This window comes from Mirounga angustirostris, unplaced genomic scaffold (genome assembly GCF_029215605.1).
Source record: "Mirounga angustirostris isolate CCGP_5_RB_7025 unplaced genomic scaffold, mMirAng1.0.hap1 SCAF_9, whole genome shotgun sequence".
Taxonomy (NCBI): domain Eukaryota; kingdom Metazoa; phylum Chordata; class Mammalia; order Carnivora; family Phocidae; genus Mirounga; species Mirounga angustirostris.
The window spans coordinates 61,787,375-61,813,618 of record NW_026991717.1 but is presented as its reverse complement, the minus strand read 5'-3'; the positions used below and the strand labels follow the sequence as shown (position 1 = coordinate 61,813,618).

The 26,244-nt window shown below is 41.1% G+C and overlaps 1 protein-coding gene and 1 pseudogene across 4 annotated transcripts in view; both read left to right on the top strand.

The window, feature by feature from the left end:
• MGA (MAX dimerization protein MGA) overlaps positions 1-26,244 on the top strand; it is a 166,132-nt gene that overhangs the window by 11,165 nt on the left and 128,723 nt on the right. The gene's annotated exons all lie outside the window — the stretch shown is intronic.
• On the top strand, positions 19,782-21,197 carry LOC129046525 (small ribosomal subunit protein uS8-like; annotated as a pseudogene).

Genomic DNA, 26,244 nt, shown 5'->3' with positions numbered 1-26,244 from the left:
AAGTATAGAACATATAAAACAAATGTGTGCATATTGAATAGGAATTTAAAAATACTGAGTTTTGTATTTTGGTTATAAAAGCAGCTTTATAATTCAGATTTGAAGATTTGAAAAACATGGATAAGCACAAAGAAGGAGATAAAATTTATTTTTAAGATTTTGAGTAGTTTTTACACCCATCATGGGGCTTGAATTCACAACCCTGAGATCAAGAGTTGCATGTTCGGGGCACCTGGGTGGCTCAGTCTTTTAAGCGTCTGCCTTCGGCTCAGGTCATGATCCCAGGGTCCTGGGATCGAGCCCCGCATCGGGCTCCCTGCTCTGGGGGAAGCCTGCTTCTCTGTCTCCCACTCCCCTTGCTTGTGTTCCCTCTCTCGTTGTGTCTCTCTCTGTCAAATAAATAAATAAAATCTTAAAAAAAAAAAAAAAAGTTGCATGTTCGACTGAGCCAGCTAGGCGCCCCAGGAGATAAAAATTTTTAATATGCTATCACTGTTAACCTTATTGATAGGCTTCTAGGCTTTTTTAATTTTTATTTTTTTTAAGATTTTATTTATTTATTTGACAGAGACACAGCGAGAGAGGGAACACAAGCAGGGGAGTGGGAGAGGGAGAAGCAGGCTTCCCGCGGAGCAGGGAGCCCCATGCGGGGCTTGATCCCAGGACCCTGGGATCATGACCTGAGCTGAAGGCAGACGCTTAACGACTGAGCCACCCAGGAGCCCCGCCTCTAGGCTTTTTTTTTAATTTAAATTTTAGTTTTATTTATTTTTTTAAGGCCTTTTTTTTTTTTTAAGTGGGAAGTTTTGTTCTTTTAATAAATGAATAGCTCAGATACCTTTAAAAGCAAGTGGATAAAAGTTTATCTGATCAGATTACTTTCTACACAGTTCTTCAGTGGCTTCTCATAGTAAATGGAATCAAGTTGAGACAAGTTCAGATTCCTTAGCTTAGCACATAAAGCCCACTACCCTATGGTTTATTTCATTTGCCGTGTGTCTCCCTCATACATATCTTTGATTTAGCCATACTAAATGTACTATTTCAGGTTTCTAGACGGGTTGGCAGACTTTTTTGTAAAGGGCAAAATAGAAAATATTTTAAGTTTTGTAGGCTTTATTGTTTCTGTCATAACTATTCAACTCTGCTGTGGTAGCATGAAAGCAGCCATAGACATTCTGTAAACAAACGATTATGGCTGTGTTCCAGGGAAACTATTTATGGACACTGAAATTGGAATTTCATATAATTCCTGCATGTCATAAAATTTTATTTTAATTTTTAAAAAAAAGTTTAAGCAATCTCTACATCTGATGTGGGGCTCGAACTCAAGACTCTGTTACCAAGGGTCACATGCTCTTCCAACAGAGCCAGCCAGGCACCACCCCTATTTTAACTTTTTTTCAACTTTAAATTTTAACTTTTTTTTCCACATTAAAAATGTGAAAACTATTCTTAATTTGTGGCCTATACAAAAACCTATGGCAGAACATGGCTTATGGGACTGCAGTGTGCTGACCCCTGCTCTAGACTACCATACTTACTGTGCTTCTGTTGTATTCCGTACTCCCCACCTCCCATTCCTTCTCTAGTATCACTGTCTTGCTCAAACCTACCTTAGATGTCATAGTCTCAGGGAAGTCAGAATTTGTTTTAGAGCTTTTTTCTGTTGATTGGAAGTATTCTGTTCAAACCTCTATCAATGTGCTTATATAGCTGTATTTTTTTAATTGTAGTAAAAAATATATATATTATTGTAACCATTTTAAAAAAATGATTTAGGGGGGCGCCTGGGTGACTCGGTTAAGCGACTGCCTTCGGCTCAGGTCATGATCCTGGAGTCCTGGGATTGAGTCCCACATTGGGCTCCCTGCTCAGCAGGGAGTCTGCTTCTCCCTCTGACCGCCCCCCCCATGCTCTCTCTATCTCATTCTCTCTCTCAAATAAATAAAATCTTAAAAAAAAAAAAAATGATTTAGGGAAAGAGAGAATGAGCACACAAGGAGGGGGGCAGAGGGAGAGAGAATCTCAAGCCAACTCTGTAATCAGTGGGGAGCAGATCATGGGGCTCAGTCTCACCTCTCAGATCACGACCTGAGCCAAAACCGAAACTGGGAGTTGGACACAATCGACTGTGTCCCCAGGGGCCCCCATTGTAACCATTTTTAAGTGTACAGATCTTTGACACTAAGTACATTCACATGGTTGTGCAACCAGTTACCACCATCCATCTCTAGAATTTTCATCTTTCCAAGCTGAAACTCTGTTCTCATAAAATACTAGCTTACTATTCTCTCCCCCCAGTTCCTGGCAACCACATTCTACTTTCTGTCTCTATGAACTTGACTACTCTAGGTACCTCACATAAATGGAATTGTGCAAAATATTTGTCCTTTTGGAACTGGCTTATTTAGCCTAATGTCTTCAGGGTTCATCCATATTGTAGCATGTGTTAGAATTTCTTTTTAGGGGCGCCTGGGTGGCTCAGTCGTTAAGTGTCTACCTTCAGCTCAGGTCATGATCCCAGGGTGCTGGGATTGAGCCCTGCGTCGGGCTCCCTGCTCAGTGGGGAGTCTGCTTCTTCCTCTCCCTCTCCCCCTGCTTGTGTTCCCTGTCTTGCTGTCTCTCTCTCTGTTAAATTAAAAAAAAAAAAAAAATCTTACCCCCCAAAAATTACTTTTTAATGCTGAATAATATCCCATTGTGTGTATATATCACATTTTTTAATTTATCTTGTTATCTGTTGATGAACACTTCAATTGCTTCCACTTTTTGTTTATTTTGAATAATACTGCTGTGAACATGGATGTACAGACATCTCTTTGACTCTGCTTTCAGTTCTTTTGAGTATACATCTGGAAGTAGAATTGATGGATCACATGGTGATTCTATATTTTTTTGAGGAACTGCAGTGGTTGTACCTTCATAACTGAGTTTTTTTTTTAAATACTTTTTTGGGAGTAATTTTAGATTTATAGAAAAGTTGCAAAGACTATACAGAGGTTTCTGTATACCCCTCATCCAGTTTCCCCTCATGTTAACATCTTAACATTACTGGGGCGCCTGGGTGGCTCAGTCAGTTAAGCGTCTGCCTTCGGCTCAGGTCATGATTCCGGAGTCCCGGGATCGAGCCCCACTTCGGGCTTCCTGCTCCGTGGGAAGCCTGCTTCTTCCTCTCCTACTCCCCCTGCTTGTGTTCCCTCTCTTGCTGTCTCTCTCTCTCTGTCAAATAAATAAATAAAATCTTAAAACAAAACAAAACAAAAAACCCATCTTAACATTACTGTGGTACATTTGTCCAAACTAAGAAACCAATGTTGGTAAATAACTGTTAGTAAACTCCAGACTTTATTTGGATTTCATTAGTTTTTCCATTAATGTCCTTATTCTGTTTCAGGATTTAATTGAGGATAGTACATTACATTTAATGTATATATTTTTTAATTATTATTTTTTAAAGATTTTATTTATTTATTTGAGAGAGAATGAGAGAGAGCACATGAGAGTGGTTAGGGTCAGAGGGAGAAGCAGACTCCCTGCCGAGCAGGGAGCCCAATGCGGGACTCAATCCACGGACTCCAGGATCATGACCTGAGCTGAAGGCAGTTGCCCAACCAACTGAGCCACCCAGGCGCCCAAATGTATATGTTTTTTATTGTACTTAACGTGGAGTGTGGTGCATAACAAAAGGAGAGTGTTTCTTGAATGAATCACCTTTTAATTTTCCTCCATTTAAAAAATTTTATTTATTTATTTATTTTAAAAGATTTTATTTGACAGAGAGAGACACAGCGAGAGAGGGAACACAAGCAGGGGGAGTAGGAGAGGGAGAAGCAGGCTTCCCCGTGGAGCAGGGAGCCCGATGTGGGGCTCCATCCCAGGACCCTGGGATCACGACCTGAGCTGAAGGCAGACGCTTAATGACTGAGCCACCCAGGGGCTCCGATTTTTCTCCATTTTTGTGGGATGTTTATTAATCTTCCTTTAGGTTGGGTTAGCTGACTTATTTTCCTTTATATCCTTTCTTCCCTCTTCCTCTGCCATCTATTTCTAAGGTCCATTACAGGTTTTTTCACGAACTTTTTTTGAGGAAAAGTAACCATTCTACTCAAATTTGCTCTCCCTTTCTTTGGGCATGTAGTTAGGCAGAATCCCCCAGTCTCTATTGCAGTTTGATTAGTTACATGACTTATTTCCTCTAGTGGAAGTGGGCCTGACCTCCTTCATGTATTACAGTTTTGTCAGCCTTCCCTGGCTATCTGGGCTGCAACATCTGGGATAGCCTTGGAAGCCTTGTAGTCAAGATGGCAGAACTGCTGTCAGCCTGAGTCCTGGGATGACTCTGGAGGAGAACTGGCTTAATTAATGACCTGAATATTCACTCACCAGGCTGATATTTTGGGATCTGTTTGTGTAGCCTAGCTTAATAAGTATGCTGCGTGCCCAGCTCCGAATAAGATTTATATGAACCTTGAGTATTGATTTAATTAGAATTATATAATTATATTGGGAAGACTAGGGGATGGGAAGTGTGCACATGTATATATAGAGATGTGAAGAGGAAGGAGAGCTAAATTCTCATCTTCTATGGTGGGAAGTTAATAGTGCCTAAAACTGGAAAGAAGAAAAAAAGAAAAAAAACATGTAATGATATGGAAGTATATACCAAAAGATTCAGCCATAAAAGTTGAATATTTGCCCCTGGGAATTGGGAAATTGTTGGAGTAGAGGATCACTGTCTTTTGTAATAAGCCATTGTACTTATTTACCTCTTTAATCTCTGTTCATGGATAACTTTGATAAAAACAAAAATGAATTAAAGATACTGGTAAAGAATAAGAAAAAAACCCCTGTCAGATTCTGATTATCCTTTACAAAGCCACTAAAGTTGATCACCTTTTTTTTAAAAGATTTTATTTATTTGAGAGAGAGAGAGAGAGAGCATGCGCAGGGGGAGGGGCAGAGGCAGAGAGGGAAGCAGGCTCCCCGCTGAGCAGGGAGCCTGATGCAGGACTCTGTCCCAGGACCCTGAGATCATGACCTGAGCCGAAGTCATGCACTTAACTGAGCCACCCAGGTGCCCCAATCAGTCACTTTTTGCTAAATACATCTGGTGTCAGAGAGCTTACCACTTTTCCTTGTACTGACATGAAATCTTTCATCCAGAAACCTCAGTTCCAGGATCCTCTGGAGCATATGAAATAATCTATACCTGCTTCCATGACAACCTTCAAATGACCCTTTAAATGATCTTCATAAAAAAATTATCTTCATGATCCATTCCCACATCCTTTTTTTTTTTTTTTTCTTTAAGATTTTATTTATTTGACAGAGCACAAGCAGAGGGAGAGAGAGGGAGAAGCAGGTTCCCTACTGAGCGAGGAGCCCGATATGGGACTCGATCCCAGGACCCTGGGATCATGACCTGGGCCGAAGGCAGCTGCTTAACCGACTGAGCCACCCAGGCGTCCCTCCATTCCCACATCTTAAATCTTCTAGCCAGTGATAGTGAAAATCATCTTTGATTTTGAGACTGATTATTATCAAGTCCTTGCAAATCCTCATGGACTATTCAGTGGCTCATGACTATTTTTGGATGTCAGTTTGTTGGTTCTGCATAGACTTTCAAGGAATTTGAGAAAAGTTACTCTGGGCTTGATAGTGCATCATCTCATAGTGCAAGCATGCCAGAGGATTCTATCCTTACATATAGTCAACCAGAGTTCCTGAATAGAGCACACATTTCTCGACTGGCACCTCAACAAGAATTCTTTTTATACCTAAGGTTTTGCCTGGAGTGGGTGGATATGACCTTTTTCTTTTCTGCTGGATGTTGGGGGAGGGGCAGAAGGGGAGGGAGAGGGACATGCAGACTCCGTACTGAGTGCTGAGCTGGATGAGGCTCAATCCCACGACCCTGAGATCATGACTGAGCTGAAACCAAGAGTCCACTGCTCAACTGACTGAGCCACCCAGATGCCCCTGGCCTGTTTCTTATTTAAGCATGTTAGTCCTAATGATGTGGGTTCCTACTATCAGTTGTAATGATCTGCTGCAAACCCAGCAGCTCATTGCCTGCGCTGCCCAAGTTCCTCTGGAAAGGGGAATCACCTCACTCTGGTCCTTTGTTGCACATATAGCAAAGGCTGGAGGTAACATGTAATGAAGAATAGGGGACTGAAGAATAGGGGAATATTAAGTAAATTGTAGCATTAGAAGTAAAAAAATACAAATTAAAGGTTTTGTAGCAACTTTGAAAATAAGTTCTCAAAATAATGTTAAATGGGGGCACCTGGGTGGCTCAGTGGAGGTCCCTGACTCTTGATTTCAGCTTGGGTCATCATCTCAGGGTCGTGGGGGTAGAGCCCCACTGGGCTCCGCTCTCAGCATGGAGTCTTCTAATCCCTTTCCCTCTGCTCCTACTCCTGTTCCAGCTCTCTCTCTCAAATGAATAAATAAATAAATAAAATCTTAAAATGTTAAATGAATAGAACCCAAAATGCCAAGATTACTGCTTTAAATTATGGAAGAATTAAATCATAGAAAAATTTATATACATGCATATGGAAATTCAGAGGAATAAAAGGTTATGGTCAGTGGTAAGATTGTAGGTATTTAAAATTACATTATTTGTTGTTTTATTTGTTTATTTTCTGTGTTTTGCACTAGAATGTAAGCTCTAAGAGGTCAGGGATTTTTATCTGTCCTAGAACAGTGCCTGGCCTGTAGTAGTTTTTCAATAAATATTTGTTGATTGTTCAATGAATTTTTAAAAAGATTTTATGTATTTATTAGAGAGCACGTGAGAGAGAGCATGAGTGGGGAGAGGAGCAGAGGGAGAGGGAGAAGCAGACTCCCCACTGAGCAGGAAGCCCAACGTGGGGCTAGCTAGGTGCCCCTGAATGTGGCTTGGCTGTGTTTCAATAAAACTATTTACAACAACAAACATTAGGTTGAGTAGTTTGATGACCCCTATCATAGACCCACCACTTTTACCATCCGTGAAAATAGAATAATAGAAGTCTAGGTTGGAGGTCATTTTTTTTCTTTTTTTTCCAGGATTTCTGAAGGCAACAACCCTTCAACAACCCCCAATGTCTTATTATTTCTAGCAAAATAAAATCTAAAATCTTTGCAGTGGCTATAAGGTTCTGTGTTGAGCTGATCCCTGTAACTTCTCTGACCTCATCTTTTACCACTAACCCTCCACTCTCTGCTCCAGCTCTTTAGCCTCCTTGTTTTTCCTTGATCATGCCCTTTCATATCTGATTTCTTCTGTCTGGAACTGCGTTGGCTCGTTTCCTCAATTCTTTTGTGTCTTGAATAAAATTTTGCTTTTTTCCTTTTCCCTCTTCTCTATTATTTTGTTTTCTGTCTCATCTATCACTGGATAGCATATCATATCGTATATTCATTTATTTTGCTTGTTTGAAGGTTCCCTTACTAAAATATAAGTACCACAGGGCAGAGACTTTTGTCTCTCTTGTTCATTGCTGTTTCCACATTCATAGAACAAAGCTGGCATACAGAATGAGTGCCCAGGAAATGTTTGCTGAGTGAGTGAATAAATTGCCACAATACTGTGACATGGGCATTGTTATTGCCTTCATTTTGCAGGTGAAGAAACTGAAGGCCAGAAAGGTTAAATAATTTGCATAAGGCCCCATAGCTCTTTTTTTTTTTTAAGATTTTATTTATTTATTTATTTATTTGACAGAGAGAGACACAGCGAGAGAGGGAACACAAGCAGGGGGAGTGGGAGAGGGAGAAGCAGGCTTCCCGTAGAGCAGGGAGCCCGATGCGGGGCTTGATCCCAGGACCCTGGGATCATGACCTGAGCCGAAGGCAGACGCTTAACTGACTGAGCCACCCAGGCGCCCAGGCCCCATAGCTCTTGACCATCCTACTGAATGGCTTTATTTCCTATTATATCTCACCATGCCTTATTTGCTCAATCATAGACACTATTTTTGTGTGTGTGATTATCATGTACATATCCAGGCTTCTGTGCTTTTCCTCATGTATTTCTTCAGTGGGAGTAATCTTTCTTGCCCCCTACTTAGGTAGAACTTTCTTTGCAGAAGAAATGGTGATGTAGAGGAGTCAAGGTTATAAAGTTTGTTTGGGCAGGTGGAGGGATGAATACTGTGAGCTAAGGTCATATGGTGGGAGATGCATGTACATTCAGGGAACAGTTTGGCTAGAATGAGGTTTTGTTTAGGGCTATGATAGAAGGTAAAGTTAGAGAGAGGGAGAGGATTAGGGCCTTGTTACAGGGAGCTTTGAGCTTCTAAGGAGCTGGTGTTTTTATCTTGTTGCCCCTTGAAGGTTTTTGAGCAGAAGAGTGATAATGTAATAACACTGCTTTTATAAAAATGTTTGATTTTGCTCTGGTGATGAGAATGGCTTGGAGTGGGACAAGGCTAAAATTAGGAAGGAGATGTTGGAGATTATCATAATGATATAGTCCTGAAGTGAGGCAATAAGGGCTGAAATTGAGAAGTTAGAGTGCAAATTAAAGCACAGAGATCGGATACTTAAAATATGGCTTATAAAATCCAAACTCCATACTGTGGCCTACAGCATGCTACATGAGCTCACCTTTGCCTATCCCTGCAACCTTACCTCTTGCCATCTTTCCTTTCTTTCTGCAAGCGGTAGCCACACAAGCTGTTTCTTTTCCTTGAATGGGCTGTTTGTGTTGACTTTAATGCCTTTTGCACTTACCTTCCTTTGCCTAGAGTGTTGTTCTATAAGTCTGATTCCTTCCTGTCATTCAGTTCTCAGTTTAAAACACCTATCAGGTCTTTCCTGATCACCAGTTTTAAAGCAACTTCCCTCATTGCTGCTGCTGCTTTTTTTTTTTAATTTAATTTATTTATTTGACAGAGACACAGCGAGAGGGAACATAAGCAGGGGGAATGGGAGAGGGAGAAGCAGGCTTCCCGCTGAGCAGGGAGCCCGATGAGGGACTCGATCCTAGGACCCCGGGATCATGACCTGAGCTGAAGGCAAACGCTTAACGACTGAGCCACCCAGGCGCCCCTCTATTTTTAAATTTTTGAGGAACCTCCATACTGTTTTCCATAGCGGCTGCTCCAGTTTACATTTCTATCACCAGTCCAGGAGGGTTCTCTTTTCATTGCATCCTCACCAGCACTTGTCATTGCTTGTCTTTTTGATACTACGTGGTACTTTCTGATTCTTACTGGTATGAGGTGATAGCTCATTGTGGTTTTGATTTGCATTTCCCTGATGATTAGTGACTTGAACATCTTTTCATGTGTCATTGGGCCGTCTGTATGGCTTTGGAAAAATGCCTATTTAGACTCTGCCCATTTTAATTTTTTAAAAAATTTTAAATTTTTAAAAAAGATTTTACTTATTTGTGAGAGAGAGACAGAGATAGCAAGAGAGAGCATGAACAGGGAGGAGAGGGAGAAGCAGGCTCCCGCTGAGCAGGGAGCCTGACGTGGGGCTCGATCCCAGGACCCTGGGATTCATGACCTGAGCCGAAGGCAGACACCCAACCAACTGAGCCACCTGGGCACCCTGGTTGTTGTTGGTTTGGTATTGAGTTGTGTGAGTTCTTTGTATATTTTGGATATTAGCCTCTTTTTTTTAATTTTTTTTAAAGATTTTATTTTTTGACAGAGAGACACAGCGAGAGAGGGAACACAAGCGGGGGGGTGGGAGAGGGAGAAGCAGGCTTCCCGCGGAGCAGGGAGCCCGATGCGGGGCTCGATCCCAGGACCCTGGGATCATGACCTGAGCCGAAGGCAGACACTTAACGACTGAGCCACCCAGGCGCCCCTTGGATATTAGCCTCTTATCAGATATATCATTTGCAAATATCTTCTTCCAGTCTGTTTTGTTCGTATTTTTTTTTTTTTTTTGCTGAGGGAAAGCTTTTTAGTTCAATGGATCTAGTCCCATTAGTTTAGTTTTGCTTTTGTTTCCCTTGGCTGGAGGAGACAGATCAGAAAATATTGCTAAGGCTGATAATCCAAGAGATTACTGCCTGTGTTTTCTTTTAGGAGTTTTAGGGTTTCATGTTTTACATTTAGGTCTTCAAATCATTTTTTTTTTAAGATTTTTATTTATTTATTTGATAGAGACACAGAGAGGGAACACAAGCAGGGAGAGTGGGAGAGGGAGAAGCAGGCTTCCCGTGGAGCAGGGAGCATCATGTGGGGCTCGATCCCAGGACTCTGGGATCATGACCTGAGCTGAAGGCAGACGCTTAACGACTGAGCCACCCAGGTACCCCTTTAATTCATTTTTTAATTTTTATTATTATTATTTTTTTTAAGATTTTTTTTTTTTTAAATTTATCTTCAGTAGAGACAGAGAGAGAGAGAGAGGCAGAGGGAGAAGCAGGCTCCCAAGGAGCAGGGAGCAAGATGCGGGACTCGATCCCAGGATCCTGGGATCATGACCTGAGCCGAAGGCAGACGCTTAACCATCTGAGCCATGCAGGTGCCCTAATTCATTTTTTTAAAAAAAGATTTATTTGAGAGAGAGAGAGCGAGCAGGGGGAGAGGCAGAGGGAGAGGAGGAGAATATCAGGCAGACTCCCCTCTGAGCACAGAGCTCAGTCTCATGACCCCGCGATCATGACCTCAGCTGAAATCAAGAGTCAGACACTTAACTGACTGAGCCACCCAGGCACCCTGGTCTTTAATCCGTTTTGAGTTTTTTTTTTTTTTTTTGGTATGTGGTGTAAGAAAGTGGTCCAGTGTTATTTTTTTGCATGTAGCCATCCATCCAGTTTTCCCAACACCGTTTATTGGAGAGACTGTCTTTTCCAGTTGTATGTTCTTGCCTCCTTTGTGGTCGATTAATTGACCGTGTATTTGTGGATTTATTTCCGGGTTCTCTGTTCTATTCCATTGATCTATGTGTCTGTCTTTTTTTGCCAGTAACATAGTATTTTGATTTGAAGCTTTGTAGTATAGTTTGAAATCTGGGATTGTGATACCTCCAGCTTTGTTCTTTCTCGATTGCTTTGACTTTTTGGGATCTTTTGTGGTTCTGTACAAGTTTTAGGATTATTCTAGTTTTATGGAAAATCTTGCTGGTATTTTGATAGGGATTGCATTTAGTCTATATATTGCTTTAGGTGGTATGGACATTTTAACAGTATTCTTCCAATCTGTGAGCATGTGTACCACCACTTTTTAAATCTAGTAAATCTCTCAATTGTCCTTTGGGTTTAAGCCAAAGCTCTTGATAATCCATCACTACCACTTAATTTATCACATGTTGATATAAATTGTGGTAGGAAGGACCTTGTTACTAGGAGATTGATATTAACTATTAAGTTATAATATGGGAAACCACTTAGTTGGGGATGACTGGCTCTAATTTTTCATGTAGATTTTTTTTTTATGATCATTATAAGTTATCCAAATATTGCATATCTCCATCTGGAAGATGGAAATCATCATTGTATTTCTGTTCCTTGGTTTTTCTGCCCCTAGGATATATTTCTGTGTTCTAGTTTTGACTAGGGATGTGTTTAATAATGGTCACCTTTTATTTAACCTTTTAACTCTGCTTTCTTCAGTTCATTGATGCAGATGAATTTTAATGTTATTAATGGAAACCTTGCTAACTTTAGCAATCCCATAATTTCAGGTCACTCTGAATGGAAATATTTTCCATTGTGGCTCACATGATAAAAAGTTGAGTGGAGTAAGTAATACTTTTTCATAAGATAGAATATTAAAGTTTTTTAAAAAAGATTTTATTTATTTGAGAGCGAGAGAGCGTGCGTGCATGCGAGCATGAGTGGGGCGGGAGGGGAGGGGCAGAGAGAGAGGGAGAAGCAGACTCCCTGCTGAGCAGGGATCCTGAGATCCTGACTTGAGTTGAAGGCAGATGCTTAACCAACTGAGCCACCCAGGCATCCCAGAATATTGACGTTTTAATTTTTCTCTAAAAGAAATACATCACAGATATCTCTAGAAACATGAAAAGTCAAAGCGATGAACACTAAAAGGAAAGCACTAAATAATGTGTTAATAGGCAAATTTTTTTAAGGTTTTTTTTTAAGATTATTTATTTATTTGACAGAGAGAGACACAGCGAGAGAGGGAACGCAAGCAGGGGGAGTGGGAGAGGGAGAAGCAGGCTTCCTGCCGAGCAGGGAGCCCGATGCGGGGCTCGATCCCAGGACCCTGGGACCAAGACCCAAGCTGAAGGCAGACGCTTAACGGCTGAGCCACCCAGGCGCCCCTTTTTTTTAAGATTTGATATATTCATTTGACAGAGAGAGAGAGAGCACAAGCAGGGGGAGCAGCAGGCAGAGGGAGAAGCAGGCTTCCCGCTGAGCAAGGAGCCCGATGCGGGGCTCGATCCCAGGACCCCGGGGATCATAACCTGAGCCAAAGGCAGATGCCCAACTGACTGAGCCACCCGGGTGCCCCAATAGGGAAATTTTTAACCTAAGTACAAAGTTGTCTGAAGGGTTGCCAAAGAGGTCTGTTAATCTGAGTAATTATAATTCTCTACCTCCTGAGGAAGTGTATAGTGACATTTGGTATCACTTTTTAGAATTAGCTAGAAAGAGTTGGTGTGTTCAGTGCAGCATTTCTTCTAGCTTCCTGACAGTATTGGCTTAAATGACAGGCAGAATATGTTAGCCTAGCTTACAAACTTCAAAATGGAAATCTAGATGATAAGGAAGTGAGCTTAAGGGACTTTTTCACTTTTTATAGTCTGTGCGTATTATAGAATCTGGCACTTAAAAGGTACTTAGGAAACATTTGTGAAATGGAAGAATGTGAATAGACAGTTACTTTCACACATTTACTCAATCAAGTAAAATGGCCTGTTCATTTTTGGTACACCCCCCCACCCCTGCCAGGCATTTAATTTGTCCCTTCCTCTCTGTTCTGCTAATCACTGAAACATTTTTTTTTATTTTAAAAATTTTTATTTATTTATTCATGAGAGACAGAGAGAGAGAGAGGCAGAGGGAGAAGCAGGCTCCCAAGGAGCAGAGAGCCCGACGCGGGACTCGATCCCAGGACCCCGGGATCATGACCTGAGCCGAAGGCAGACGCTTAACCATCTGAGCCACCCAGGCGCCCAAACATTTTTCTAAATTATAAAATTTGTTGACATCTTTTGTTGTTGTGTCCTTTACTAATCCTCTTGTCCCTTCTTTTTTCTTTCTTTAGGGGCCTCATTGTCCTCTTTTTCCTTTTTAAAAATGATTTTACTGTTGTTTTAGAGGAGATTAGAGAGGGAAAGAGAGCATATCTGACTAGTCTACTATCTATTCAGTTTTATTCAGTTAACATTTTAATAGAAGTGTTTTTTCAGTTAATTAACATCCTTCTAAATTGAGAAAATGGGCCTCTGGGTGGCTCAGTTGGTTAGGCATCTGCCAGTGATCCCAGGGTCCTGGGATCGAGCCCTGTGTGGGGCTCCTGGCTTGGTGGAGAGCCTGCTTCTCCCTCTTCCTCTGCCGCTTCCCCTGCTTGTGCTCTCTCTCTCGCTCTTGTTCTATCTCAAATAAATAAATAAATCTAAAAAAAAAAAAAATTGAGGAAACATACCTTAAACTTTTAGTAGCCCCTGTTGTTGGAAACTTGGGTGTTCCTATTACTATTTAAAGAAACTAGGATAAATTTTGGTGCATAAAATATTTTCTAAGCTTCAAGGTATTTCCTTAGGAGCAATACTTAGATATAGCCTCTGAGGCAGAGGATATGAACATTTAAAAAGCTATTAATTATAATAAACATTCATTATAGAGCATTTGAAGAATACAGGAATATTATAAAAAAGAACAAGTCAGCTTTAATCTCACAATGCTGTGATAACACTGCTTTAACATTTTGTTGTATTTCTTTCTAGAGATATATATTATCTGTCTATCTGTATATCTTACACATTTTAAAAACCAGTTGAGGTGTGTGTTAGGGCTCTTTCCAGAGGTTGTACTGCTTTTTTAATTTAAAAAAAATTTTTTTTTAAAAGATTTTATTTATTTATTCATGAGACAGAGAGAGAGAGAGGCAGAGGGAGAAGCAGGCTCCCAAGGAGCAGAGAGCCCGATGCGGGACTCGATCCCAGGACCCTGGGATCATGACCTGAGCCGAAGGCAGACGCTTAACCATCTGAGCCACCCAGGCGCCCGAGGTTGTACTGTTTTATTTTTCTGTGAGCAAAGTATGTCAATTAACTTGAGTACTTGACAGGATTAAGCATCATACATTCTTCCATCATTCATAAATGTATGTTTATTTAGAGTGACACTTTTGTCTTAATGTTTACAATTAATCTCCTCCCATTTTTTCTTAAAATCAGGTAGGCTTTTGTCCTCACCACTTCTCTAGAATTATACTTTGTGACCTTTTTATCTCCACATTGCTAAATCCAGCAGTCTTCTCATTCTACATGATCTTTCAGCCCCTGTGCCACTGTTGATTACTTTCTTCCTCTTGAACTGAACCCACTTTCCCACTTGCTTCCAGGACATCACATTTTCCTAGTTCTACTCCTTTCTCAGGGTCTATCCTTCCTGCTGTGTGCTAGTTCCTCCTAATCTCCCTACCTCTCAATGTTAGAATGCTCCAGGGTTCACATCTTGGTTATCATCTTTTAAAAAAAACTATTTCTTCAGCTCATTTAGTTTCTTACACTGATGACTTTCAAATTTGTATCTCCAGTTTTGGCCTTTTCTTTGAAGTCTGGACTCATATTCAGTTACCTACCCAGTATCTCCAGTTAGATATCTGATAGATTTTAAATTTGTCCAAAACTGAGCCCTGATCTCTTTCTGTCCCCAAATCTCCAACTCCCTACCCACCCCCTTGGAGTGAGCAGTCATACAGTAGTCAAGCTGTGGTTGCCTTATCTTATTTATTAATTGCCTATGTGAGTAGCCACAGAAGTGGCTTAGAATTAGAGGACAGTTAAGCCTTGTGGTTTAGCATACTCAGAAAATATGTGCAGAGATACTCAGGGCCCATGGTGGACATTAAGTAATCTGCTTCCTCTTCCCCCAGTTACTCCTCTGATCTCATTTTCAATTATTGTTCTCCTCTGTCACTTCTCTTTAGCTTTAATGCTTCCTTGCTATCCCTCAAACACTCTGGGAAAGCTTCCACCTGCAGGCCTTGCCTGGAATATTCTTCTTTCAGATACGACTTATTCCCTCACCTCTTCTCTTTACTTAAGTGTCACCTTTTCATTGAGTCCTTAACCGCACTCCTTAAACTTATAACCCTTCTCAGCACTGCTAATCTCCTTTCCTACATTATTTCTATAGCACTTAGTCACCATACAACATATATATTACTTATTTAATTTTATTTGTCTCTTCTCCCCATCCCCAGACTAGAATCCTATATAAGCTCCAGAGGGACAGTGATTTTTATCTGTTTTGCTGACTGCTGTATCCTCTAGCACCTAGAAGAGTGCCTGACATTTGATAGGGGTAACTGTGAGTGTTAAGAACATTAGCATAATGTTATTTAAAAGCTAATACAGTAATACCTCATGTTCTTCCTTTCCAACTGGGGCCTGGCACATGGCTCCTGCAAAGAAGGGTGATGAGAAGAGGAATGGCAATTCTGCTATCATTGAAGTAGTGACCAGAGAACATACTGTCACTATTAACAAGTGCATCCATGGAGTGGACTTGAAGAAGTGTGTCCTTTAGGCACTCAGACCCAGAAGTTTGCCCTGAAGGAGATGGGAACTCCAGATGTGCGCATTGTCACCAGGCTCAACAAATGTGTCTGGGCTAAGGGAATAAGGAATGTCCCATACCATATCTATGTGTGTTTATCCAGAAAACATAGTAAGAATGAAGGCGGTGTATATTGGTTACCTTTGTTCCTGTCAGTACTTAAAAATATCTGCAGATAGTCTGTGGATGAGAACTAACTGCTAATTGTCAAATAAAGCTCTAAAGCCACACACACACACACGTAAGGCGGTCTTAGAACATGAATAGAAATGTGTCTAGAGTAGTAGTTTCTTTTCTTTCTTTCTTTTTTTTTTTTTTTTTTTTTACAGATTTTATTTATTAAAAAGAGGGAGAGCACACACGCGTGTGAGTGTGGGGAGGGGAAGAGGGAGAGAATCTTCAAGTAGACTCCCCGCTGAGCGTGGAGCCAGACATGGGGCTTGGGGCTCGCTCAATCTCATGACCCCCCAGATCATGACCTGAGCCGAAATCAAGAGTCTGACTGACGCTCAACCTGCTGAGCCCCCCAGATGCCCATAGAATAGTAGTAATTCTTGATTTGGGGGCGTTCAAGGACAGTTTTAAAATTTTACGAAAGCTATATGGATTGCCTTGTTATTAAAAGATAATTAATAGACCTGAAGTGGACTTCTTTAATTACTAGTACTATTGAACATTTTTTTTTTTATAAAGGTTTTATTTATTTATTTGACAGAGAGATAGAAGAGCACAAGCAGAGGGCGTGGCAGAGGGAGAGGGAGAAGCAGGCTCTGCACCGAGCAGGGAACCCGATGCGGGACTCGATCCCAGGACCCTGAGATCATGACCTGGGCCGAAGGCAGACGCTTAACCATCTGAGCCACCCAGGCGCCCTCTATTGAACATTTTTAGTTGTTTTTAAAAATAGCTTACTTTCTTTCTAAATTTCCTTATTTTTTCCATTTATTTATCAAGTTATATATTTATGGATATGTATGTAATTAATATGTATGTATATTTTATTTCCCATGTTGTCTGTCTTAGTTTATAGAACTTTAAATTTTTTATACAGTCAAATCTGTGTTTTCTTTGTTTCTAAGCTTACAAAATGTTTCCATTTTATCCTTCCTGTCCAGAGATTTGATAAATACTTACTTTTGTTTTGTTTTAGCTTCCTCCTAAGAAAAATGAAAGGGTGTGTTGAGACCATAGAGTTTAGGAAATCATAGCCATATGGTTAGTAACTGAGGGCATGGGTGTGGAAGAGATTGTTCAGGGAGAATGTTTAGCCGAAGAGAAAAGGCAGGGAGAGGGGAACCTCTGCAGAAATGTGTAGGTAGATAATCTGCAAAGGATGATTTAATAAATGAGGTTAAAAAGGAAGTCAGTGGTAGGAAAATAAGGAGAGAGGGATATAGAGCCCAGGGGTGACAAAAGTTTTAGTAAGGGTAGGGGCGCCTGGGTGGCTCAGTCGTTAAGCGTCTGCCTTCGGCTCAGGTCATGATCCCGGGGTCCTGGGATCGAGTCCCACATTGGGCTCCCTGCTCAGCGGGAAGCCTGCTTCTCCCTCTCCCACTCCCGCTGCTTGTGTTCCCTCTCTGTCTTTCTCTGTCAAATAAATAAATAAAATCTTAAAAAAAAAAAAAGTTTTAGTAAGGGTAGAGTGATCAATAGTGTCAATTACCTTAGGACAAAGACTGAACACCTAAGGATAAGAACTGAAGAGTGGTTATTGGGTTTGGCCACTAGAAATTCACTGGTGACCTTTATTTTATTATTATTTTTTAAATATTTTATTTATTTGAGAGAGAGAGAGCGCACGGAGGAGCAGAGCAGGGTGGGGGGCAGAGGGAGAAGCAGGCTCCCTGCTGAGCAGGGAGCCCGATGTGGGGCTCCATCCCAGGACTCCAGGATCATGACCTGAGCCGAAGGCAGACGCTTAACCGACTGAGCCACCCAGTGGCTTCATTGGCGACCTTTTTTTTTTTTTAAAGATTTTATTTATTTATTTGACAGAGAGAGACACAGCGAGAGAGGGAACACAAGCAGGGGGAGCGGGAGAGGGAGAAGCAGGCTTCCCGCGGAGCAGGGAGCCCAATGCGGGACTCGATCCCAGGACCCTGGGATCATGACCTGAGCCGAAGGCAGACGCTTAATGACTGAGCCACTCAGGCGCCCCTTCACTGGTGACCTTTAATAAGGAATGTTTCAGTGGAGAGATGAAAGGTAGTACAAGTGCCTGTAGTTGTAGACTTTTAAGAGTTTAAGTAGGGAAAGGATGGAAAGAGAGTGGGTCACATCTTGTGGGATAGGTAGAGTCGAAGAATTTTGTTTTCTTTTAGGAAGGGAAGAGTTGAGCATTTTTATAGAATGTGGAGATATAGTTAGAGGAAAGGGAGATATTGTGGAAAAGGAGTTACTTGAAGATTCTACAGGCACTTGGGGTTCTAGGCTTAAGGGTCTGGGTGGGGACTAGTTTTAGAAAGCAGAGATACCCCTTCCTTTAAGATGGATAGGAAGGGGATGCCTGGGTGGCTCAGTTGGTTAAGCATCTGCTCAGGTCATGATCCCACGGTTCTGGGATCAAGTTCTGCATCGGGCTCCCTGCTCAGCGGGGAGTCTGCTTCTCCCTCTCCCTCTGCCTGCCGCTCCCCCAGCTTGTGCTCTCTGACAAATTCATAAATCTTAAAAAAAAAGATGGATAGGAAGGAAGTAAGTTGTTGAGGATAAAGGAGTAAGAGAGCTGAAATTTGAAGGTAATTGTGCCTCATTGCCATGTTTTAGGTATTTGATTCATAATAATGGACAACTTAGGTTTTAGTTTTTTTACTGTAAGAAATTTCTTTTTTTTTTTTTTTGGTAAGAAATTTCTTACAGTAAGAAAAGAATATTAATGCTTGCCTTGATTGTTTTATAGACTTCACATGAGTTAAAAATGAAGAAAGTATATGTTAAAATGCTCTAGAAACTTAAAATGCTATACAAATCTGTAGCTTATTGTTAGTAATGTGTTTGAGAAAGTTATGTGCTTTTGTATAGAGTATGTAAATCTTTTTTTTTTTTTAAAGATTTTATTTATTTATTTGACAGAGAAAGACAGAGAGGGAACACAAGCAGGGGGAGCGGGAGAGGGAGAAACAGGCCTCCCGCTGAGCGGGGTGCCCGATGCAGGGCTCGATCCCAGGACCCCGGGATCATGACCTGAGCCGAAGGCAGACGCTTAACGACTGAGCCACCCAGGCACCCCTAGAGTATGTAAATCTTATTAAATCTGGGGCGCCCAGGTGGTGCAGTTGGTTATGCATCCTACTCTTGGTTTCAGCTCAGGTCTGATCTGAGGGTTGTGAGATGGAGCCCGTTTTGGGCTTCTTGCTCAGCTCAGGGTTGCCTTGGGTTTCTTTCTCCCTCTGCCCCTCCCCCTCGTGTGTATATGCACACACTCTTTCTCCCTCTCAAATAAATAGATCCTTAAAAAAAAAAAAAGCTTACTAAACAGAATGTTTCTAATAGCAAGAAGGTGTGGTGTTTTAGGACCATGATATGAGAGTCTTAGGTCTCTCAGGCTTTATCTTGTATCTGGAAAGGTTTCTTCGCAATTCAGGAACCTGTTTTAATAAGAACTGCTGCTGACATTAGCACTTGAAATCATTTAAAATGTTGACGGTGGGAATAATTAGGGGAAAATGTGTGGGAAGAAATCTACCTAGAAACAAAGTAAAGTGAATTTTTCAGTAATTTCAATTTGGCATGAGACTGCAAGAGTTCTACATTCTCATGTGTCTTCTGCTTGTTCATTTCTGAAAACATTTGAAAAAACTTTTTTTTTTTTTTTAAAGATTTTATGTATTTGACAGAGAGAGAGATAGCGAGAGCAGGAACACAAGCAGGGGGAGTGGGAGAGGATCAGGCTTCCCACTGAGCAGGGAGCCCGATGTGGGACTCGATCCCGGGACCCCGGGATCATGACCTGAGCTGAAGGCAGACGCTTAATGACTGAGCCACCCAGGCGTCCGAAAAAACTAAACTTCCCAAGTGTTTATGAATTTTTTATTTTTTTTTAAAGATTTTATTTATCTATGAGAGAGAGAGGGAATGAGAGAGAGAGAGAGCACATGAGAGGGGGGAGGGTCAGGGAGAAGCAGACTCCCTGCTGAGCAGGGAGCATGATGCGGGACTCCATCTAGGGACTCCAGGATCATGACCTGAGCCGAAGGCGGTCGCTTAACCAACTGAGCCACCCAGGCACCCAAGTTTTTATGAATTCTTAATGTTTTGGTGCCTCAGATTAATTTATGCTTAGCTCTTTTCTGCCATCTTTCCGTGTGGCCGTAATGGTGGGTGTGAATGTCCTGGCAGATGCACTCAAGAGCATTAACAATGCTGAAAAAAGAGGCAAATGCCATTTTTTTTTAGGCCGTGCTCCAGAGTCATCGTTTCTAATGGTGATGATGAAGCATGATTACATTGGTGAATTTGAAATCATTGATGATCACAGAACTGGGAAAATTGTTTTGACCCTCACAGGCAGATTAAACAAATGTGGAGTGATCAGTCCCAGATTTGATGTACAATTTAGAGATCTAGAAAAATGGCAGAATAATCTGCTCCCATTCCCGCCAGTTTGGTTTCATTGTACTGACAACCTCAGCTGGCATCATGGGCCATGAAAAAGCAAGACAAAAACATACAGGAGGGAAAATCCTGAGATTCTTTTTCTAGGGTTGTAATGCACATGTGCAAATAAAATGCCTCAATGGAAAAAAAAAACCTTCTGAAAAAACTAAACTTCAAGTTTTTATGAACTCTTAAGGATTTGGTACCTCAGAGTGATTTATGCTTAGCTCTTTTCCACTTTATCTGTGTCCTTATGGCATATAGGTATAGTTTTTATATGTAGGGAGTCTATCACATTGTATTTAGTTAAAAAAAAAAGTTTGTATTGTGCTCTTTCTCTTTCTCTCTTTTTTTTTTTTGCGTTGTGTTTTTCTTAGCACTCTAGATTCCACTAGCATTTCCATTACTTTGCCCTTGCTTATCATCAGTCATGGATTTCTGTTTATGATTTCTGGGTGCTGAGGATGACTGGAGAAAACCATATAATTGAGCTGATTGTTCCACTACTGACTGATTCATGCTGCTCATGGCCCTTGATGTTATAGTTAATTACCATGAACATTTCTTGGGATATTGACTCTTTCTCATTCTCCTGGCAGAAAAGTGCATGATATTGTTTCATTTTGTACCCCTATTAATTTATTCAAATCTATTTGAGTGCCAGCTATATGTCAGCCAATATGCTAACGAGAAGAAAATATTAAGAGGGAAACAGTAACAGTGCCAAATACAGTACATTGGTATAGAAAAATAAAGATAGGAAAAATATTAATTTGACTTGATAATTAAGAAGTCATGGTGATCCTAAAAGTAGTATCAGTAGGAAGTTAAGGTGGAATCCCCCTTATAGTTGGTGGAAGAGTAAATGGCAGGTGATAAAGGAGGAGGATAAAGAGAGGAGACGGGAGTGGGGAAGGGAGCCGGGAGTGAGAGGGAGGAGGAGAGGGAGAGCTGGAGCGGAGGGAAGAAGGGAAGAGGAAGTGGGGAGAGGGAAGGAAAGAAAAAGGAGAATAACTTCTCTGTGAGAAGGTTTGCTGAGAAGGCTGGATGGAGCCAGGAAGGACTTTGTTTTTATGTTAAAACCTCACCTTGTATATGGAAAGGTGCTAATAGGGAAGGAGAGGTTGAAGATTCAAGATATGGTGTGTCTGATAGAGCAAGATGTTGAATGAGGCCGGAAGCAGGTGGGAGTGATGATGTGGGTCAGGGTTGCAGATGGATGGGTTGGTTTTGTACAGGAGGAGGAACATCTCATTTTCTGGGACTGAAATAAAAATAGGTAGGGAGATGTATGAATATAGATAAGGTTATAGGTAGGGAAATGGGGATAGAGGGAGGGCATGCCTGATAGTTTACATATCTTTATAAGATCAGAAGCAAGGTTGGACAGGGGATAACTGGGGAGCTTGAGTTGAGAAAATAATTAAAAGAGTTGTGTAGGGGAGGAATGCCTGGGTGGCTCAGTCTTTTAAGCGTCAGACTCTTTGATTTCGGCTCAGGTTATGATCTCAGGGTCATGGGATTGAGCCCCATGTTGGGCTCCTCGCTCACTTGGGAGTCTGCTGGAGATTCTCCCTCTCCTTTTCGCCCACCCAAATAAATAAATAAATCTTAAAAAAAAAAAAAGTTGTTGAAGGGAAATGGAAGAGGGAATTTGTTAAGTTTATTTTAAAGGACTAAGATTGGAAATAAAGGATTAAGGTTGGAAACTTTATATTGTTATCAGTGTATCTAATGTGTTTTTCTTTTTTTTTTTTGTATGGGGGTGCAGCAAAGCAAGATTTATTTATTTATTTTAAAGATTTTATTTATTTATTTGACAGAGACACAGCGAGAGAGGGAACACAAGCAGGGGGAGTGGGAGAGGGAGAAGCAGGCTTCCCGCTGAACAGGGAGTCCGATGTGGGGCTCGATCCCAGGACCCTGGGATCATGACCTGAGCCGCTTAACGACTGAGCCACCCAGGTGCCCCCAAAGCAAGGTTTATTGAGTGATAGCAAAGTGATAGTATAAAGATCCCAAGGAGGGAGGGGACCCGAGAGGGTTGCCCAAGTGTGATTTTTCTTTAGAATGTCTCACTACCCAGAAACAGTATTGACCTGGAGCTGTGGTTTTGTGGTCAGGTTCAGAGAGGGCAGTGCAAATATGAAGTTGCTGCTAAGAAATTTAGATGTCCTACTATGGGGTCTGGTTTGGGGGGAATCAGGATCTGAGAGACAGGAGGTTTCTATAAAGTCATAGTGAGTATGGTCAGAGTAAGATTTTTGTGAGCAATTAGAATAATCAAGGAGAAGGAGTTTTAAATGACAACAAGATCTAGAGTAAAGAGGGATGCCTGGGTGGCTCAGTTGGTTAGGTGTCTGCCTTCAGCTGAGGTCATGATCCCAGGGTCCTGGGATTGAGCCCCGCATCGGGCTCCCTGCTCAGTGAGGAGCCTGCTTCTCCCTCTGCCTGACACTCCCGCGGCTTGTGCGTGTGCATGCGCGAAGTCGCGCGCTCTCTTCCTCTCTCTCTGACTAAATCTTAAAAAAAAAAAAAAAAAAAAAAAAAATCGAGTAAAGAACTGAAGAATAGGTTCTTAAAATAGAGTTGACCTAAAAATCTTTGTAACCAGAGGCCTGTGAATTCTAATGTACGGTAATTGGATGGGTAATCTTCATGGACTTTGAAAATAACCCAGGATTGTGATAGGAGGTTTAGTGGGAAAGAAGACTCTGAGCTAGGCTCTCAAGTCTTCAGTGATTGAGGAGTTACGACTAAAGGATCAGAAGATCCTAGTGAAGAGAAGATATATCTTGAACATGATACTGTAAAGGAGGATGATCATGATCTAGAAATTTCAGTAGAAAGGCAAGTGAGTGCCAGTCATTCCTGGCTCTGTGGAGGTATGGACTGCAGTAGAGAGAGAGCTGTGAGAAAATCTTAATGGATAGAGAGCCAGGTTTAAGTCAAGGGAAATAAATAGAAGGAGCATTGTTCATAAAGATTGAGGAAGCCTGGGGTTTGGTAACAAGAGAATGATTATTTTCTTGGGCATAATGGAAAAGATTTGAGCAAGTGACATTACAGAAGAAACCAGGGCTGAGGACATTTAGACAAGGAAGTTAGATCATGGTGGGGATATTACTGCCTTTGAAGGTTGGAAGTTTTTGATTGGGCTCTATTGTCTGAACTTTGACACAAGTTATTTTGATACTGAAACTGGTTTAAAGTATATGACTTGATCTCATAGAGGTGGTAAAGCCTTTTATAGAATTAATGGCAAGGGCAACAAAGGCCATATTCTAGTGAGAGGTTGATGTCTTCAGCAAAGTTAAAGTGTCCCTTGTTAAGTAAAGGCTCCCAGGAGGAATGTGGTCAAGGGCTGGTTGTATCCAAGGACTCCTATGATGCTTGTATAAGGTTTTTAAGCCTCTGCTGGGGGGGATATGGTGACAAGGATTATTTTAGAATAGAGTGATTATCAGTTTAAAATTGAATGGCTTGTGTATGTGAACTAGAAGCAAATGGAAATGAATATTGTTTTAGGATGTTGGGATATGGGTTAATTTTTTATTTTAAAATGTGCTAGAATTTTTGTAAAAATTAAAGAGAAATGTGAACCATGGATTTTTGGAGAGCTTCTATATGAATTAAGAATTTTGGTTGCAAATGACAGAAAACCCAATCCAGATTGCCTTAAAAAGAGAATACTTTGTTTTATGTTACTGAAAAGTCTAGGGAAAGCTGGCTTCAGGTGTGGCTTTTATAGTTTAGATGATGTTACCAGGACCTAGTCTCTTTCTTTCTCTGAACTCAAATCTGCTCTCCACTGTGTTGATTTGATCTTCAGGTTTCATATGGCAGCAAGGTAACTGAAATAGCTCCAGTTGCTGTCTTTTCAGTTCAAGTGTAGTAGAAAGAACTTCTCTTCATCCAACAACTCAAACAAAAGTCTCATGCTTGACTGTCATTGACAAGGTGAGCCGTGTATCCATGTGTCACAGCCAGGGGAATGTGATGCCCTGATTTACTTGTATGTAGGTCACTAGTATTTACAGGTTTGGATCAGTATCTCTCTTGTTTTGGACCCTTTTATGTACAGAGGAATAGTCTTATATGTCTGGATTTTCCTCTAGGTCCAAATTGCTTCTTAGAACAATCTGGGTATCTGAGATTTTAGATTAATATTTCTACAACAAATGAGGTGAGTACTGAGCTTTGTGAAAGGCCCCATTTGAGGTACTTTTGGCAATTCTAAGTTGAGTAAGCCTAGTCTTTGTTTTCAGGAAGGTGACTGCTTAGAAGGGTTATTGGTGTGTGTTATGCTTCTTTCCATCACAGATAACAGATATTTGGATTTCTTTAAGAACTGGATGTTCATTACTCAGGTCCACATGGTAAAAGGGAGCCTGGAATGCCATAATAATCCAGGATGAGCAGAGTGGATCCATACTTCAGAGAGACTGGAGTGTAGTTAGGGAACTGTAGGGATCCACTGAAGCTATAGAGAATATGTTTTCTTATAGCTTTTTCAGCATGTGAATTTGTCATTCTTCCCCTCCATTAGGGTTTCTTTTCTTTCTTTCCTTTTCCTCTTCCTGTTCTTCTTCCCTCTCCCCCTCCCTCCCTCCCTTCCTTCCTTTCTTTTTCTTTCTTTCCTTTTCTTTCGTTTTTAAAGTAAACTCTCTGCTCAACATGGGTCATGACCCTGAGATCAGGAATCTCATGCTCTGCCTACTGAGTCAACCAGGTGCCCCTGCATTGGGGTTTCTTAATTTTTTTTTTTTTTTTTTTGAACTCTGGTTATACCATTCCTGTCTCATCCATGCCCTGACTTCATCCTCTTCTTTGTGTATGCTTTTCCTTACCTTATGGTGTCATCTCATGTATGGTCTGTGTTATCTTAAGGCCTCTTTCTGGCAATTGGTTCAGATTCTTTTCTTGCTTCTCACCTGCACAAGTCCCTCCTACTACTTCCCATTCTGTTGAGAGAAGAAGTGTATTTGCTTCTAAGAGAGAGAATCTGTCATACCTGTTGGGCTAAGCTCCTGGCAAGCTCTTTCTTCCTAGGCTGATGGCCATTCTGTAGTACTGGTGACCTTTGGGTCAGGTGCATGCCTCTGTACCAGGATCTTGTGGTACTTATATGGAGATTAGGAGAGAGCACGAAATAAGAGGCCACCACACAGCTCTTTAATATGCAGAGGGCGGTTGGTAGAGCTTTTACCTTGAGGGGGAACTGTGATTTTGTTGACCAATCTGGTGAGAACTAGATTGCTTAGAAGACCAGTGTTTACCTCAGCAAGGGCATCTAGATAGGCTCCATAAAAGCACTAGACTTTTAAGAATGAGAGGATTTCTGTATGAGAAGATTAGGGAGAAGGATGTTGATAGACTATGAAGACCAGGGAGAAGATGCTAAAGCAGTGGAAATTGTAAATGCAAAAGGTTCAGGTAAAAAAAGTGTGGGACATATTTAGTCCAGCATACAGTAGTAATGAGAAAGTAGACGAATCCAGAGTATTGAGGTCTTTTTATACTAAGCTAGGGAGTTGAGGTGCAACATGATGTTCATTGTTTAGTTGTCTTGAAACTCTCACTAACCTTAAAATTACTGTGAGAATTTACGAATGAGTAAAGTTCAGTCTAGAGAAGTGTTGTAATTTTTTTCTTGTAGGTAAGATTGCATAACATTTGAATTTAATTTTGTGACATTAGTATTCATTTATTTGTAAGACTTATGGATTTTCAAAAACGTTTTGAGATATAATTCACATACTATAAAATTCATTTAAAGCATACAGGTCAGTGGTTTTTAGTATATTCACAGTTGTGTACCCATTCTTTCAGCCAATTTTAGAACATTTTCATAACATCAAAAAGAAACCTTATTCCCAGTAGCAGTCACTTTCTATCTGCCCCCCTGTAATATCCCCCGCCCTAGGTAACCAGTATTCTAC